Genomic DNA, 14,063 nt, shown 5'->3' with positions numbered 1-14,063 from the left:
AAATCACATAGAGCCTTGGCAAAATCTGCACTTCCAATGGTGCAAGGAATGGTGAAGGCACCGGGATCTTCAAACTTTGGGGCCATTGAATGCACTATAGCACTAACTTGGTGAGTCATATTTATAGTCTCACAATCCATAGAACGCTTCTTTGTGACCAAGTCTTTCATGAATTTTGCATAGCCCGGCATTTGTTCAAGAGCCTCCACCAGAGGGATATTAATGGACAAGCTCTTCATCATGTCAATGAACTTCTTAAACTGATTATCATTCTTTTGCTTCGTGAGCCTTTGAGGATAATGTGTAGGTGGACTTGGGAAAGGAGCCTTGGCTTTAGGCACAACTGGCTCCGGCATGTCTATTATGTGTTCCCTAGATGGGTTCACATCATTTTGAGTTTCCACATCGACATCTTGAATATCAATCCTCACTTCGTTGTTCACATTTTATTCAACCACATCTTCAACTACCAAAGGGACATCATCTTCTTGCAACTCAACATCATCATCCAAGATTTGTTTTTTTTTGGAGGCATTCACATAACTGCCTCTCCCACTTCTCGTTGTTACCGCCATGACATGATTGTTTCCACCCTTCGGGTTCACTACCATATCACTTGGTAGAGCACCCTTAGGGCAAGTATTTAAAGACTGAGAGATTTGGCCTAACTGTACCTCCAAATTTCTTATAGAGGTATTGTGGGAAGCCAATTGTGCATTCGAATCCGCATTCTTCTTTATCATCTATTCGAACATCATTTCAATTCTACTCATATCATTGCCATAAGAACTAGGACCTTGAGATGGAAATGGGGGTGGATTTTTTGGTTGTTCGTACATTGGGGGCCTTTGAAAGCCTTGCCCCCAATTTCTTTGGTTTCCATTGTTCCATCCACCTTGACTGTTATTGCCACCCCAATTGTTGTTATTACCATTCCAATTCCCTTGGTTTCCTTGATTGTTGTTCTGATTGCCCTAGTTGTTGTTTTGGTTGTTGTTCCCCCAATTACCACTGTTTTGTTGTTGGTTGCCCCAATTTCCTTGAGGTCTCCACTGTTGTTGGTTGAAAGAGTTGCCCCATTGGCCTTGATAGTTGTTTATATATTGAACCTCTTCACTTTGGTCATCATAACCATCATTTTGAAATCCATCATAGTCATCATCAAATTGCTCAGAATTCCCTTGGTTTTGTTGCCTTCTTTGTCTTCTTTTATTGACAAGCATATTGACACCCTCCATGGCGTTCACTTGGCAAGGATTTTGAACTTGTTGCAATTGTGCCTTTGCCAATTAATTCATAGTAGTTGTCAACTCAGCTATAGCCTGCCCATGATCATGTAATTCCTTGTGCAAATGAATAACTGTGGGGTCACCCTGAGCCACATTGGCTCTATTTTGCCATGTAGAAGAAGTGTCAGCCATATCGTCAAGTATATCACATGTCTCATCATACGACAGCTTCATAAAGTTTCCCCCAGCAAGTTGGTTAACTATGCATTGATTTGTTGTATTGATGCCCTAGTAGAAGGTTTATTGTATCATAGCCTCGGTCATATCATTGTTGGGGCATTCTTTCACCATTGTTCTATAACCCTCCCAAATCTCATGCAAAGGTTTTGTGGGCTCTTGCTTGAAAGACAATATCTCATCACGTAATGCCGCCATATGCCCCGGCGAGAAAAATTTGGCAATGAATTTATCCGCCAACTCATCCCAAGTTGAGATGGAATGGTTGGGAAGTCTCTCAAGCCAATCTAATGCCTTCCCCCCGAAGTGAGAATGGGAAGAGTCTCAACCTAAGAGCATCCTTGGACACATTCGTCAACTTGTTCCCCCAACATGTATCCACGAACCCCTTGAGATGTTTGTAGGCATTTTGATTTGCAGTGCCCGTGAAATACCCACGATGCTCAAGTAAGGTCAACATCACATTGGTTATCTGAAAATTGTGCACTCGGATTCGTGGTGGAACAATAGCACTCGCATAGCCTTGGTTCGGAAGTACCCTTTGAGCCACTCTTGGAGGTGGTGGAGGAGGGTCTAGAACATTGTTATTGGGATTAGCATTGGCATTGCGGCCTCTACATTGTCCTTGAGGTACAAGAGGGACCTCATCATCTCCGACATCATCTACCTCCTCCCCCGTAATCACATTTCTAAGATGGTCATTAGCGTTGTTCGCTGCCATTTGATACCTGAGTTGTGACACAAACAAGTTAGTAACAAAGAAGGAAAGAAGAACAATACACAAGACTAACTAAGTAGATAGCCAAAACCGTTAGCTCCCCGGCAACGGTGCCAAAAAGTGATCGCGGCCTACTCCGCACTACTATTGAGTAGCGAGATAGGGTCGGAGCAGCTTTTACTCGATTTAGGGTCGAGATCAATTTTCACAGAGAGCTAGAATTTGGAATCGAGTATCTATCTAGTTTAGAATTGCGTATGTGTTCCAAATTACACTTCTAATCATTTTTGAGGTTTTCGTTTTACTTTTACTATTATCAACTACAAATGGTAAATGCAACTAGATTAAGTTAAGAGTTAAACTAAAAGGGGTTGTTCAAATAGTTTAAAAGGCACTAGGGTAATGACTTTCACCTAGGTAGTTAATTGACAGGCAATTGAATCTAAGACACGATTGACATAATTGGGGAGTATAATATAATCGTTGCACGATATTACCCACTCTACACCTCTCGGTGGTTCGAGTGATTTTGCCTTAATTAACTTTCTCAAGACCAATTGGGTATGCAAATTTGCACAAGCAACTAGGGTTCAAGTCGGGTATTACTCTCTTAAGGTTTAACCCTTTAATTGGGGCTATTAATCTCTTGAGTACACCCCAATACCTTGTTGGACCAATTTCGGAGAATTAGGCTCTCTTTCTCAAGAAGAGCCCTAGTCAACTAAACATAAACTAGTGTTTGCAACTACTAATTCAGCAATTTATCATGAAATTGGACCAAATATCAAACACCCATAGTCAATCTAGCCCTAAAATACAAGACCCATCAATTATCCACACTAGGGTTGAGCCACAACCCTAGCTTATGGGTCTAACTACTCATAATTAAAGAAGAAAAGCAAGAAATAGATGAAGAACAACTCATATTAATTAATCACTAAGGTAAATACCAAGATTCAATGATGAAAAGTAGATAAAATTGCCCAAAATGGCTAAGAAAGTCGAACCCATGAGTGCACCTACGTTAAAAAACTATCTGATACCCTAAAAATGGGAAAATAAGCTATTTATACTAAGCTAAAAATTCTGGATAAAAATGCCCTTGCGGGGTTAGTGCGGACCGTACAAAATGGTGTGAGGCCGCACTAGGGCTCTGAATTTGAAGATCTGACTCTTTGAAATCAGGCACTGCGGAGCGCAGAGAATGGACTACGGTCGCAGAGCTTCTAGTGCGGTTCGCACAAAATGGAATGCGGACCGCATTGACTTGAATCGTTGAAACTAGCACTTCTCTAATCTTGGGTTCTGCGGACCGCACTAAATTGAGTGCGGTCGCATTGCCTTCAGTGCGGACCGCACAAATCCTAGTGCGGCCGCATTGCCTTTGTTCCTTGAAAGTCATGCTCTCAGAACCTCACAGTGCGGATCGCACAGTATGTTGTGTGGCCGCACTGGCCTAGCTTTGCCTGAGCTTTGTCTTGTCTTGGTATTTATGCAAGTTTCACTCCTTTTGAGCTGATATTTGACATCTTGTCACTTTGTTGATTAAACCTGTAATCAAGCACAACTTGTGAGCCTTTTGGGACTATTTTATATGAATTTCTAATCAAAGCAAAGCAAGAAGGAGTATAAAATGCATTAAAATCCCTAGTTATCATCTGCACCAGGATTCTAGGAGGTCATGGTCCATATGCTGAGGTTCATAAATTCTATGACTCAAGCAGGCTTATTTCCAATATACCCGTCCATATCTCAGGAAGGAGGGGGAGCACAGACCCCTACCGCTCAGGCTCAAAGGCATGCAGTTGCCGTATATCAGACCCCGGGTCCGTGGGTGGAGCTCAGCCAGTTGCAGGAGCTATACCTGAGCCCGGACCAACTGCGGCCACCGAGCCGTAGAAGCTATTGGATAAATGGAACAGGCTACATACTCCTGTCTTTAGAGGTGAGTGACATGAGGACCCCCAGGACTTTATTGATCGTTGCAGGGACAGACTGCACAACATAAGGATATTGGAGTCCCACGGGGTGGACTTTACCACCTTTTAGCAAGAGGGCAGTGCCCGTAGATAGTGGTAGTCCTATCTTCTTCGCAAGCCAGCAGGTTCTCCTCCCTTGAATAGGGACCAGTTCACACGTCTTTTCCTAGATAGATATTTTCCACCCTCTCAGAGAGAAGAGTTGCGATTTCAGTTCGAGCAGCTCCAGCAGGGTCAAATGTAGCCATGTCGGTGACCGACTATGAGGCAAGATTCTCTAAGTTGTATTGCCATGCACTTATGTTACTCCCCACCGATGCAGAGAGGGTGCGGAGGTTTGTTGCATGTTTGCACTCTGGTATCCAGGCCACTATGGCCTAAGAGGTTGATATGGGGACCTCTTACGAGCTGGTTGTAGAGATAGCTCGGAGAATCGAGGGTGTTCGTTAGCGAAGCTGAGAGAGGTGCTAAGGGACAAGCAGTTTTGATATTTTAGAGGGTTCAGTAGTGCTCCGTCTGGGGGCAGAGGTCAGTTTGTGAGGGGTCAGTCTAGCATGCCCACATATCCTACACCGCCACCTTCGTGAGGTGCTCCAGTGCGGCCCCATTTCAGCACCATTCTAGAGAGCTCCTACCGTCCCCCAACTATTCAAGGCTCTTCTAGTGGGTATTCAAGCCATCAGGGTCAGACTTCATGTCAGTAGTCCACCATTCCGAGGAGTTATTACGAGTGCGGGGATATTAGCCACATGAAGAGATTTTGTCCTAGACTTCTGGGGAAGGCAATACAGCAGGGTCATCATCCTATGATTGCCGCAACAGTTGTTGTACCAGCCGTCTAGCCACCCAGAGGCAGAGGGGAAGGTGGGTAGGGGCCATCCTAGAGGTAGAGGCCAGTTAGATAGCGCTCCAGCCATGTTCTATTCCTTTCCAACCGGACCAGATGCAGTAGCCTCAGATGTCGTGATCACAGGTATTATTTCTGTATGTGGTAGGGATGCTTGGTACTATTTCATCCAGGGTCTATGTATTCATATGTTTCATCTCTGTTTGCTCATTTTTTGTGTGTTCTTCGTGAGTCCTTAGGTACTCTTGTATATGTGTCCACGCCAATAGACAATTTTGGTATTATGGATCAGATCTTCCAGTCCTGTATCGTGACTTTCTATGGTTATGAGACTAGAGCGGATCTTTTGTTACTCCATATGACCGACTTTGAGATCATCCTAGGCATGGTCTAGTTGTCTCCATATCATGTCATCCTTGATTTCCATGCCAAGATTGCCACCTTGGCGTTTCTAGAGTTGCCTAGCTTGGAGAGGAAGGGTTCATCTGTCAGTGTAGCTAGTTGGGTTATCTCTTTTATAAAGGCTCGACACATGGTCGAGAAGGGTTATTTGGCTTTTCTAGCTTATGTTCGGGATAAGGTTGCAGAGACTCTGGCGATTAATTTAGTGCCTGTGGTTCAGAAGTTCTTTGATGTATTTCCTTATGATCTACCAGGCATTCCACCATATCATATCGATTTTTGTATTGATTTGGCTACAAGTACCCAGATTATCTCTATTCCACTTTATCGCATGGCTCCAAATCAATTAAAAGAGTTGAAAAGTTGAAAGAACAGTTTGAGTAGTTGCTAGCAAAGGGATTCGTCAGACCAAATGTGTCACCTTGGGGTGCACTGGTGTTGGTCATGAAGAAGAAGAATGGAACTATGTGGATGTGCATTGATTACCACCAGATGAATAAATTTACCATTAATAACAAGTACATGTTGTCGCATATTGATGATTTATTTGATAGTTGTAGGGTGTCAGGGTGTTCTCTAAGATTGACTTGAGATCGGGGTATCATAAGTTGAAGATTCGTGATTCAAATGTTCAGAAGATGGCTTTTCGGACTAGATATGGCCACTATGAGTTTCTAGTGATGTCCTTCAGCTTGACTAACGCCCCGGCAGCATTTATGGATTTGATGAATCGGGTATTCAGGCCATATATTGACTTGACTTTCATTGTCTTGCGGGAATAGAAGCTATATGTTAAGTTTCCAACTATGAGTTCTGGTTAGATTTTGTGGCATTCTTGGGGTATGTTGTGTCAAGAGAGGGTATTAATGTAGATCCTAAGAAGATCGAGGTAGTTCAGGGTTGACCTCGTCCTACCATAGCGATCGAGATCAGGAGCTTCTTAGGGTTAGCAGGTTATTATCGCCGGTTTATGGAGGGCTTCTCATCTATTGCATCACCTTTGACTAGATTGACCCAGAAGGGTGCTGTATTTCGATGGTCCGATTATTTCAAAGTGAGCTATCAGAAGCTCAAAACCGCATTCACTACAACACTGGTGTTAGTGTTGCCTTCCAATTCGGGGATGTATACTGTGTATTATGACGCTTCACGCGTTGGTCTGGGTTATGTATTGATGCAGGAGGGGCAAGTTATTGCATATGCTTCACGTCAACTGAATCCCCACGAGAAGAATTAACCTATGCACAATTTAGAGTTGGTCATGATAGTTCATGCTCTCAAGATCTGGAGGCATTATCTTTATAGGGTGTCCTATAATCATTGTAGCTTGCAGCATTTTTTCAAGCAGATGGATCTCAATTTGAGTCAGCGCAGGTGGCTTGAGCTACTAAAGGACTATGATATTACCATCCTTTATCATCCGATCAAAGAGAATATGGTTGTGGATGCCTTGAACACAAAGGTGGAGAGTATGGGTAGTTTGGCATTCATTTCAGTAGAGGAGAGGCCATTAGCTTTGGACATTCAGTTTTTGGCTAACAGACTTGTGAGGTTGGATATTTTAGAGCCCAGCTGAGTTCTTGCATGCGTCGTCACTCAGTATTCACTGTTCAAGCAGATTAAGGCTCGTTAGGATGATGATCCGCACTTGTTGGTTCTTAAAAAGATGGTCTATAGGGTTATCCCAAGGAGGTTGTTATTGGTGAGGATAGTGTTCTGCGACTCCAAGTTCTTTTAAGTGTTCCTAGTGTTGATGGATTGAGGGAGAAAATTCTAGATGAGGCACACAGTTCTTAGTATTCTATTTATCCAGGTGCTACGAAAATGTATCGCGGCCTGAGGCAGCATTATTGGTGGTGGTGGATGGAGAAGTATATAGTTGAGTATGTGGAGAAATGCCTAAATTTCCAGAGGTTAAGTATGAGCACCAGAGGCTAGGTGGCCTACTTCAACAGATGGTTATACCTGAGTGGAAATGGGAGCGCATCACTATGGACTTCGTAGTTGGGTTGCCACGGACCTTGAAGAAGTTTGATATAGTTTGGTTCATTGTCGACGGGTTAACTAAGTTTGAACACTTTATTCCGGTAGTGGCTACATATTCTTCAGAGAGATTTCCCTAGATTTACATTCAGGACATTTTTCGGTTGCATTGTGTGCCTCTTTCCATCATATCAGATAGTGGCCCTCAGTTTACTTTGCATTTCTGGAGAGCAGTACAGAGCGAGTTAAAGACCTAGGTAGAGCTTAGCACAGTCTTTCATTTGTATACTGACGAGCAATCAAAGCGGACGGTTCAGATCTTGGAGGATATGCTCAAAGCATGTGTAATTGACTTCGGAGGGTAGTGGGATCAATTACCTTTGGCCAAGTTTGCATATAACAATAGTTATTAATCCAGCATTGAGATGGCTCCATTTGAGGCTTTGTATGGTCGACGATGTCATTCTCCCATCGGATGGTTCGAGCCCGGCGAGGCTACGTTATATGGTACTAATTTGGTGAAGGATGCCTTGAAGAAGGTGAAGTTGATTCGAAAGTGACTTCACATAGCACAGTCCAAACAGAAGAGTTATGCGGATCATAAGTCACGTGATTTATCATTTATGGTGGGCAATAAGGTTCTCTTGAATATTTCGCCGATGAAGGGAATCATAAGGTTCGGGATGAAGGAAAAATTGAGCCCAAGGTTGATAGGTCCATTTGTGGTGTTGAGGCGAGTTGGGGAGGTTTCTTATTAGCTTGCTTTTCCTACCAGTCTATCGGGAGTTCATCCGATTTTCCATGTGTCTATGCTCCGGAAGTATCATTCCGACAGGTCTCATGTGTTAGACTACAACACGGTTCAGCTAGATGAGAGCCTAGGTTATGAGGAGGAGCCAGTTGCCATTGTTGACAGCTAGGTTCGCCAGTTGAGGTCCAAGAAGATTTCTATGGTAAAGGTTCAGTGGAGGGGTCAACCAGTCGAGAAGGTGACTTGGGAGATCGAGGAGGACATGCAGAGCAGATATCCACACTTATTCGGCACTCCAGGTATGATTCTAGACCCGCTCGAGGACGCACGTTTGTTTAAGAGGTGGAGAATGTAATGACCCGACCGGTTGTTTTACTTTCTAGACCTCGGTTCCCCTAAATAAGACTTCCCGTATGTGTTTTTACTGATTTATGACTTGTGAGGATAGTTAGTTCGGGTTTGGAAGAGTTCGGGTTGAAATCAGAACACTTAGTTCCTTACTAAAGGCTTAAAATGGATAAGTTTGACTTGAGTCAATATTTTGAGTAAACGACCCCGAAATCAGGATTCGAAGGTTCTAATAGATTCGTATGATGATTTTAGACTTATGCATATGTTCGTATCGGGTTTCGAACGACCCGGGAGCGTTTTGGCGCGCGAAGATGAAAGTTGGCGCATTGAATGTCTTAAAGTTCTTTAAGTTTGGTTTGGAGTAGGTTTTGGTGTTATCGAGGTCCTCTTGGGATTCCGTGACTACAAATAGTTTCGTACGGTGATTTTTGACTTGCACACAAAATTTGGTGTCATTGCCAGTAGTCTATGTATGATTCGGCGCATTCGGAGCAAGTTGAAAACTTAAAGTTCATAATTTGATTCAATTTGGTTTTAGGGTGTGATTCTTAGTTTTGATGTTTTTCTACGCATTTTGAGAGTTCGAGCATGTCTGTATTATGTTTATGGACTTATTGATGCATTTGAACAAAGTCCCGGGTGGCTCGGGTAAATTTCGGACCACCCAGAGCTAAGTTTCAAAAATCTGGTATGTTGGTTCTGGTTTCCTTCTTCGCGATTGTGAGGGCTGTGTCGCGTTTGCGGAGAAGGAAAAGGTGAGGGGATGAGATTTTCTCTATGCAATCGCAACCCCTTACCGCGTTCGCGAAGGTCTAGGACTTGTGGTCTTCGTGTTTGCATGGGGAGGCCCGCATTCGCGTAGGGAGATGGGCCTAGGGGGTGAGCTCCTTCTTCTTCGCATTTGCGAGTCGGACCCCCCGTTTGCGATGCTCAGGCTTGTCAGCCTTCGCGTTCGCAATGGCCATTCTCCTGAGCCCTAGGCAGATTACCTTTGCGATCACGATGGATTTTCTGCGATCACGAAGAAGGCAAACTTGGGGCAGTGAGGTTCAATTATTATCGGGACTTAGGAATACATAATAACTCTAAGAAATCCATGTCCTCTCGCGTTGCAATTACTGCCGTGAGCGAGGTAAAACTTCTCTACTCTCATGGAAAAGGGTCGTTCACCTCGGTAGTATAGTAGATGCATTTATGGTTCATGTCATTCAACCCTCGGCAATGGACACAGCATTTTGGATCGAGCCATACGACCTCAATATAAATCATGCGTGATAATACTCGGAGCCCGATTACACTTGATATTATCTTATGGCTTGAGAGGTTATGATTTATTTACTAACGAAAATTGATTTGGAGTTAGTAAGTGTTAGTTTGACATTTTGGAATTTACTATTAGTTAAAGAATCATTTACTCACTGCTTACTATTGCGTTATTATTATTATTATTCACATATTCCATACCTATTTAGAATTTATGTATTTTATTTGTTGACCCACAGTATATGTCGATGTCGACCTCTCGTCACTACTTCTTTGAGATTAGACTGGATACTTACTGGGTACATGTTGTTTATGTACTCATGCTACACTTCTGCACTAATCATGCAGGATCTAAGGCAAGTGCATTTGGTGTCCATTCAGGTGCGCACCCCTATTATCCTGATGCATAGTGGTGAGTTGCTCTCTGAGTCCGTTCTGCACCACTCGCAGTCTCTCTTTCGTATTTACTTTCTGTCTATCCTATTTCAGACAGTAGCATAGGTATTTTGTATATTCTACTAGTTGTTCATACACTTATGATACCAGGTCTTGGAAACATGCTAGTACACAATTTATTGCATTTGAATATTTATTTTACTGTATTTTCTCTTTCATTAGTTTGTGTTTTACCTTATTAAATTTTTCATTTTCATTTACTTAATAATTATAACCAACTACTTTGAAATTAATAAAAGGAATAAACACATGGCTAGTTCACCGTTGGATTACCTAGCGGCGACATTAGGTGTCATCATGGCCTATAGGAGAAATTGGATCGTGACATGTAAGGTCTGATAATGGCCAAGAGTTTGCTAGCAATGAAGCAGCTTCCTTTTCCCAATCAAAAGGAATAAACCACCAGAAAACATGCCCTTATACACCACAACAAAATGGAGTGGTGGAGAGAAAACATAAATATCTTCTTGAAGTGGCCAGGGCACTACTCTTTCAATCCAATCTACCATTGAAATATTGGGGAGAATGTGTACTTACAGCAACTTTTCTCGTTAACAGACTTCCAACTCCTTCTCTAAAGAACAAATGTCCTTTTGACCTATTGTATAGGAAGAAGTCCAATTATTCTCACTTGAGGAGTTTTGGGTGTTTGTGTTACATCATTGTACTAAAGCCTCTCAGGGACAAACTTGATCTGAGGACTACTCCACATGTGTTTGTAGGATATCCATTTAGCACAAATGGGTATAAGGTACTAAGTTTGGCCACTAAGAAAATACATGTCTTTAGAGATGTTTCTTTCTATGAATCTGTCTTTCCTTTTACTTTGAGTTCTACTGCAGACAATACCACCTATTTTTCATGATATACCACCAACTAATAACTCACTTGATCGCACTGATGTTTGTATACCTCACAATACTAGTGATCAGGAGAACATAAACCTTTCATTCTCTGATATACCACCTTTTTTCTTTATCACCTACACCCTCTTCACATGAGACACAGGTCCCTATTGAACATCTTCAACACACAACATCACCTCAGACTTCAGTAGAAGAACTACTAGGATATGGAAGATCTCACGGGGAGCACAAACTCCCCTCACATATAAATGATTATGTGTGCACTCTACCAAACTTAAAGTCTAATTCTAATTTTTCCCTGCATGTTATGTTTTCTCATAACAACAACATTACTTCTGATTCATACATCCTGATAGTCAGCATGTTGTAAAGAACATCTGCTATGATAGAGAACCAACTTCATATGAAGAAGAAGCCATGTATCCTACTTGGCAAAGTGTCATGACACAGGAATTTGAGGTCTTGTATGCTAATAATAAATGGGATATAGTCCCCTTACCCAAAAAAAATAGGTTTGTGGATGTAGATGGGTATATAAAGTAAAACATAAAGCATATGGCAGCATAGAAGGGTATAAAGCAAGACTAGTTGTAAAGGGATACACTCAGCAAGCTGGTATAGACTACACAGAGAATTTATCTCCAGTAGTCAAGATGACCACTATCAAGTCTCTTATTCCCATTGCAGCAAAGAAAAAATGGGAAATCTCACAACTAAATATGAATAATGCATTCCTCTATGGAGATTTGCATGAGGAGGTGTATATGCAGATTCCTCCAGGCCTTGAAGTGCACTCTCCATGGTTAGTTTGCAATCTCTGCAAGTCCCTCTATGGATTGAATCAGGCCAGTAGACAATGATATGATAAGTTGACTAAAGTCCTATACTCAAGAGGATACATAGATTCCATGTATGACTATTCCTTGTTCCACATGAAGCAAGGTTCCTTTATTGTCTTTTGTAGCAGTTTATATTGATAATGTGTTGCTCACAGGGACTGATTCGGAAGAGATCAACCAACTTAAGACTTTCCTACATGACAAGTTCAAAATTAAGGATATGGGGAAGTTACATTACTTTCTAGGGTTGGGAATCCTTTACAAAACATATGGCATTATCATTTCACAAAGAAAATTTGTCCTAGACTAGCTAAAGGAGTATGAGTGCCTACATTCCCTAAGCTTGACTTCTCCCCTTGATCCTACAGTAAAATTGAAATCAAAATAGGGGGTTGCATTGTCTGGCCCTACCTTCTATAGCGTCACAGGCCCAATTTTCCTCTATGAGATGTCGTGATGGTACCTAGTCACTAAGACTATGTAAGCCTAACATTTACTGAATTAAATGACAGAATTTGACCAGAAACAACTATTAAGTATGAAACAAAAATTTCTATAGTAAACCAATAATCCCGAGTGAAATACAATACCCAAAACCGATAGTACAAGTCATAAGCTCTACTAAGTTTACTAGAAAAATCTGCTAAGTACAACTGTTTCGAAAAAGAATAGACAGTACAAGTATAATATCGAAGGTGACTCTGATGCCTATGAATACGACGGTAGGTATACCTTGAGTCTCTCCAGCAAAACCTGAACAGCTAGCTAGTGATCAACCAACTCCGAAGTACCTGAATTTGCACAAAAATGGGCAGAAATCATAACATGAGTACACCACAATGACAATCTCTCATATCCCCATGGACTGCTCATATGCCAACAATAACAATGACTTAGGACCGCACAGACAACTCACGTTCCAATAGAACAACTCTCGCATAGAAGGCAAGTAAACGGGAGTACATATAAATGGTCAATATCATCAGGATTCATCTTCTTAAACTAAAATGGGTGATTAATTATATGTATGCTTGTGCAAGTGTTCTGCTATAACTCAAGTCAACAAGTAAGAGTAGGGACAACGAATGGCACATAGGAACCAATCACCACAAAACGTACAATGTATAACTCACACAAGGTAGGCACACCACTACATAAATTTCGTTAATAATAATGCCCCCAGGCCATCACAAGTCATCACAAATCATTCCCCTACATAACCCACCTTGTCTCGCCACGTGCGCAACAATAAAGTAAATGTCTGCCTTGTCTCGCCGAACGCGCATAATAATATTCCCACCATGTCTCGCCATATGCACAAACCCACATATATAGTTCGCCTTATCACGCTGCATGTGAAAATATCAATAATAACAATAGAACAGACAACTCACATGTGAACATCCCGATAATCCTCTCAATAATACCACGTGTGCCAAAAATATAACAACATAATATAAGATCTTTCACCACATGTGCCCATATGCGACAACTTTTTCTCAAAACAATTCAATACCATAACCACGCATATCCAATTGCTCAAATACACTGACTACAATAACAACAATAACAATAACACGAGAGTATGACAAGTAAATCAATACAGGAACTACATAACACAAAGAGACAAAAGAACGAGCTCACAATGAAAGACACAACAGGTAATAATGGTTTCAGCAAGAATAGCTCAACAAGATGAGAGATAGTGTGCAACAATGATTCCACATAAATACAACTCGATGATAAGGGAGATAACATGAATCAATGATCCCAAGTAAGGATAAGTCAACAATGAAAGTGATAACAAAACTTCAATTAAGGTTAAGCAATTATGGAAAAGATAAAAATAACTTCAATTAAGGTTAAGAAATTACGTAAAAGACAACAATAACTTCAATTAAGTTTAAGCAATTACGGAAAAGATAACAATAACTCCAACAAAGGTTAAGCAATTACGTAAAAGATAGCATGGCAATAAAATAGGCAGAAACTTCAATTAAGGCACATAAGAGTTTATTAGCAACAACGGTAGAACATGAATACATCAACTCCAAATAAGACACGTAAGGATGAATTTAGTAAATGGAGGATTTAATATGATAAGACAACTTCATTTTTAATGAATATAAGAACCTAAGAGAC

This window comes from Nicotiana tabacum, chromosome 7 (genome assembly GCF_000715075.1).
Source record: "Nicotiana tabacum cultivar K326 chromosome 7, ASM71507v2, whole genome shotgun sequence".
Lineage (NCBI taxonomy): Eukaryota > Viridiplantae > Streptophyta > Magnoliopsida > Solanales > Solanaceae > Nicotiana > Nicotiana tabacum.
This window is presented reverse-complemented; position numbering follows the sequence as displayed.